This window comes from Oenanthe melanoleuca, chromosome 3 (assembly GCF_029582105.1).
Source record: "Oenanthe melanoleuca isolate GR-GAL-2019-014 chromosome 3, OMel1.0, whole genome shotgun sequence".
In the NCBI taxonomy this organism is placed as follows: domain Eukaryota; kingdom Metazoa; phylum Chordata; class Aves; order Passeriformes; family Muscicapidae; genus Oenanthe; species Oenanthe melanoleuca.
Genome location: NC_079336.1, coordinates 50,857,971 through 50,863,970, shown reverse-complemented (window position 1 = coordinate 50,863,970; position 6,000 = coordinate 50,857,971).

Sequence of the window (6,000 nt, the reverse complement as noted above, 5' to 3'; positions counted from 1 at the left end):
AATGATTTTGACTGTGGAAAAATCTTCCTCTCTTGTCTGAGAGGATGCTGAGAAGACTAGTCTAGAAGTCTGTTAATTTTGTGACAGCTCTTAGGGTTGTGGAATGCAAAAGCCACATTCTGTACTGCCCAGAATGATGTTTATGTTTTGAGTGGAGTTTTTCTCATGGAGAGCTGCTGTGTTTGGGACAGTGGGGTCCATCCCCATCAGAATTTCATGATCCTGGTTAAGACTTTTGAGTCCAGTTTCCTCTGGACATAAAGCATGACTGATGCAAGTACCAGTATTAATCCTGCCATTGCAGCATACTAAGCCTGCAAAAGAGTTTTCTTTGGGAATATGCCCCTTGGCCAGAAGAGATTATAGCTGCTGCTGGTCATTCTGCAGAGGGGAACTCTGCCAGTGTTCAAGTACTCTGAGAGTCTCACAATTTCTGTAACTGTTGCTGACCGTGATGATCTAAAGAGCTTTTGCAATAGCTCATGGTTGGAAAATTTCAGGGAAATTCTTCCTGGCAAGGTCAGGGAAAAGTGTGCAGAGAGAATGTGGTATGTGAGAAGCAAATGAGAAATATTCTCCAGTAATTATATCTCTTGAGGGTCTCTTAGGCAAAAGATAATATTAGAATGTGATTTTTAGTATAAAATCTGACTAGACAGATTATTTCATTGTGCAGCACTTTCCCTTCTCTCACCCAGTGTAAGCAAATGTCAGCTTTGTTTTCTGAGGGTACCAGCTCTGTTACCCCAGAGAAATGCTGCTCCAGTATGCTTTACTTACACCATGCAAGACAGAAGAAAGGGAAGTGTGGGGACTGAAACCTGACCCAGAGAGAAAACAAGTATTTATTACAAGAAGAGTGTGCTGTGGAAGAATATAAGCATTCCTGTCCTTGGACACTTAAAGAGGATTATGTTTCACTCCTTGGGGTGGTGAAAAGCCACTGGTACCAGTTATCACAATGTGCCAGCAGCTCCTAACCTGGAGTGGTCCATAGGGTTCAAGACTCCTCAAAATCTTTCTGTTTGCTGTCATCCTTGCTGAAATCTAGCAGAGACTCAGTCAAGTGGCCAAAGCCTGCAGAGTGCATTGACTCTGCTTTCCTCAGCAGCACAAAGCAAAGGCTGGACTCACACGTGGTAAATACTGAAAGCAAATGGGCATCATTGCACAGTAAGAGACAAAGAAGCACAAAAGGCTGCATCCATGGAGGTGTATGTGCAATGATTCAAATTTTAAATTAATGAAGTTGAAACTGGCTTAATACCACATAGTGAGAGTAACCAAAGCAATGTACAAGTTCCCAAAAGCTTGTTTGCTATGTGCAAGTTATTCTCTAAAAGTGAGCTCTAAAACTGAGAAGTGATGACTCCAGTGTCCTGCTCTGAGTAGTTGTTAGTGGAAGGAATTCTGTGAGTCATTTGGATGGCTTTGGTTCATTTTCTATAGTCCAGTAGTTAAAAGAGAAAATTTTAGGATGCATTTAAATTATCTGAATTTTCCCAGAATAACCAGATCTTAGAATCCAGCACTGAAAAACCATAAAAGGCATCAAACACCTTGGAAGTGATTAAAGCAGTGTCATTGAGACGGAATAGCTACTAAACTCAGAACCTTGTATAGTGAGAAGCTTTCTTTCTTTTTTTTCTTTTAATCTTCTGAATCTGCTTTCCCTGTTCATAGTGACCTAACTCCAGCAGAAGGAAGTGTGAGGAGACTCAGATTTTGACCTTTTATCTGGGTCCTGAGAGATCAGACCCCAGCTGGTCGATGAGATCCTAGTATTTACATTTCCTGCTTCCTGGGTAAATGATGCCATTGGGAAACAACTTGGAAAGAGGCTTTGCCTTCTTAGAAAACAGTCATTGGCATAGGAGTTTGAAGCTTGATGCTTAGTATCTTCAGCATATGCAAGCAGTTACTGGGATTTATTTCATTTGGGAAGTAGCTCAGTTAATATATTTACATTGTTTGTGCTGTGTCCTACATACTACATTAGGAAACAGAATATTCCTCTGAGAAACATGAAAGCCAAAGCTACTGCTGGAGTGTGCTCTTTCAAACTGATTAACAATTTCCAAAATCAAAGGTCTAAAAAAAGCAGACTGGGGAAGCAATGGTAGGCAAGTACTTTGTCATTGAGCCTCGAGTGTGAATTGAAGTTGAAGTACAAGGAAGGGACAGCCTGAGAAAAAACGTTGCAGAATCATTGCATGGCCAGGCCACCTGGACTGACAAATGACTGTATAAAGGGCCTCTTTTAAACTTCACTCTGCTGCAATGTCAGAAGAAACCCTGAGATCTTGAAATAAATGTAAAAGCTGCTTTTATAGTGCTCTGCTCTGTACTGAAAAGAAAAGTAACTCATTTTCTGCTGTACTTTCCTGTGTCACGTAGAGGCCTGAATTGAGTAAAGTGATCTCAATCTCACAAAAGAACCTTTGTGGTGATTTATTGCTAGGGGTCTTTGTTAAACAGTCAAAGATCTTGTAACCTCTGCAAATCCAGGATAGTCAAGGGTATCTGTGAATATTCACCTATGTCATTACTTTCTACTGTTGAATAATGTGCTGGGATCAGATAGAGTGTACTGAGGATGAGAATATGCACAGGTTTAGTCCCATAAATTTTCCTTCAACTTTATGCAGAAAAACCTTTGGTAATTTTTTAACTGGGGACTCTGTTGGAGCAAACATTGAGATACTGAGAATAGAGAAGTGTTTCTAAATTATTTTAAGCTTCCTGGATGATTTTCCTTTAAGCCTGATTAAAAGGATGATGTGAGATTGTGGTGGTGGTTGACAGGCATAAATGTTATTTTGGCCCACGCTTCTCAGAAATTAATTCTTTCACTGCTGTTGGGTTTAGAGTACTAATTTATGCAGAGATTGACATGTATGATGACAGGCACAATAGGATGCTTATCTAATAATAATGTTTATTAACTGTGTCTTGGCCAACAAAGAACAGATGTTTTTGTGCCTTGTTGAGTTACAACAGCTTGATTTCAATAGTCTTTTATAACGCCTTCTAGCTTCCATCTGGATCAGAAAATAGTCCCTTATTTCACAAATTACTTCAAGATAAATTTGAAATCTGCATATGCTCAGAGATTTTTTTCAAATTTCCTGTAAGTAAAAGAGAAAACAAAAGAAGTGTATGTTAGGGAAAAAAAGGCAAAAAAGCCTGTACTGGACATGGAAGCAAAACCTGATCTTTCTTGCAAGCTTTGGAGTATCCTGGAGCTCTTTGGTAATGAGCACGGAAGTGGCATCTGGCAGAACACAGTACCTCCAAACTGTGATAATATCTCTGCATTTTCCTGCCAGGTGCAAACCAGTGTGAGTTCTTTCCATTTCTCGGTGCAAAACTTTTTCTTTCTTTTGTGCGTTTTATCTTCTAGAATAGTACCTGAAACAACACAGTATTTTGCAGCTCTGAAATGTTAAAGAAAGTGAATGTCTTTTTGCATTGTGATAACAAACACAAAACCAAAGATTACAGTATCTTTGGGGTTTCTCTCTCAAGAAAAACAGGGTGAGTTGTTTTTCTGTAGTAGCCATAAAGTCAAACTGTAAGTTTCAGAGTAGTTTTGGAAGACATGTTTAACTTAAGTCCCAACAGCTGAAATCATAGTTTGTCTGTGATCAAGGACATTAAACTACTTCATATTTTGTTAGTCTTTCTGATCTACTTACTGTATCAAAGAACAGGCCCACCTGGACCCATGGTCTGAACTATCTTCCACACAGAACCTGGTGCTGTAACCTTTTGCCTCACTTTCAGTGAAGTTGTTATGAAGCTCACTGACAATCCATATTAACATTGCTAAATTGCCTCTGTACTGAAAATGCTTGGAACCCCCTGCTCAAGGGGTTTATGCATTCATTTTAAACCAAGTGGAAATCATAGGAAGCTGTGATGCTGTTGCAACTTTTCTGTTGCACAAAATCTATCCTTGAAGCTTGGGTTGGTGCGGTTTAAACTGTATATATAGGTTGCTGCTTGATTTCATCTCCTGAAATGATCAAGGTTTCCAGATTACCTTGCAGTTAGAAATACAGCAGCAATTCTCACAGGTCAGACTCCTTCAGGGATGAGGATAAAATAGAATATAAAAGTACTAGGCACATTATAGGTCCTTCTAATATTTCTCCTCGAGCCAGACGAGGTGGTTCAGCTAGTGTGACAGTGAGCTGTAATTACAGCTGTGAGAAAATAACTGTGTGGTTTTGTCTGTAGCAAAGGCCTTTAAAAATTTCTTTTAGAAAACAGGGAAGTGCAGGCTTTGTTTTTACTTCAATGTGCCTTCATTTCAGGCACTTTGCTTACTTCAAATAACAGCCTGGCTTTACCCAGACCCTTTCTAAGATGATAGTCCTTTAAGCAGTCAGAATCACAGCCTGCAGCAGTCTCTGTCCTTAAATACAAGTAAACTGTTGGTATGTGGATTAGAGGGAGCAGGGGCTGGTATGATGAGTCCTATGGAATATTCAGGGGGTGACTGCTGATGGACAGAGGCTAAGGAATAGCCTTTAGCTTTTGCACTGGGGGATTTATAAAATTTGTGTGAGAAACAGAATAAAACAGTCAGTGAAATGACTGGGATCAGCACAAAGATAGGCATCTTGTTCACTCATTATTTGGCAATAGCATAGAAAGCACTGACTTTGGATGTAAGAATAGGCTGGATGGAAAATACAAAAATCTAGACTAGACTGGAACTTCCCAAAAAGCATGCAGTTATGAAATATATGGAAGGATGTAAAAATTCTGACTGCTTCAGTCAGTGAAAAAGTTTCAGATATTGAGTAAATATAATATTTGTGGTCAAGGAAGGTTGAACAGTTGATTTAGGCCACTGAGGATAAAAGATGCTGAGCAAGAGACAGTGCCAAGGAGAAAGAAATGGGCAATTTAAGTGAGCAGATGCTTCAATAAAGGACATATCTGCAGAGGTATTGTGAAATATTAAAAAAAAATAATAATAATGACACTAAACCAGGTTTAACACAGGCAAGAAACTTGAGGACCTGGTCACATACCTCATTTGATGACCTATGAACTCCAGTACATTTCTGGAGTCAGTCTGCCTTGAAGACCACAAGGTGCAATTTTTGTGATACCATATTGCTGATGCCAGTCAAGAAAAGGAGAACAATGCTGCAACATTGAACATGGCCATTCATCTTGGTTCTGAGGACAAGCAACAAATGAGAAATAAAATAAATGTGATAGGAAGTTATAGCTCAGGTGAGATTTCACAGGGGTGGTCTCAGCCCCTGCCTCACTGCCAAGTGATGGCCAAATGCTACAATGAAGGCTTCTTTTCTGATGCTTGCTTTTTAGCAGAATTACATATTTATATATGTATATATATATATGTAAACATATTAGATATAAATATATATAAATACATATTTGAATTTATATAATGTGTATGTGTGTGTATATAAAATTTTCATTTTTTAGAAAAAGAAAATTTTTACTGAGACAAGCAACATAAGAAGTCGGGGTTGAGAGGGAAGATCATTTTTTGGGAGAGCACTCTGAGAGGCAGGTGCTTTACTGTGTCCTCCAGGGAGCCACAGCAAAGGAATATTTCAGAGAATGAGAAGAATTTTGAGTGTCCTGAAAACAGAAGCCAACTTGATAAATGAATAGCCTTAGAGTCCTACATGATTTGGCATTTGGGAAAAATTGCAAAAATTTGACTGGGGAAGGGGCACATGGTGGTCTGAATTTACAGTCCAGCATGGCAAAATAAAAATTTAATTATCAGGTAATCCTTGGAAAAACAGAGACTAGAATTTGACAATTCTGTTTTTGATATATACATACAAGTCTTTAAGTGACACACCTGCATGGTCGTGCAAAGACTCCTCACAGTATCACAATGTCCTGGTCTTGCTCCTTACTTTGACTTTTCCAGGAGGTGCCTATTCTGAACTTTTCACAGGCACACAAATGTTCAAGGAAGACTCATCTCTTTTCAAGCCT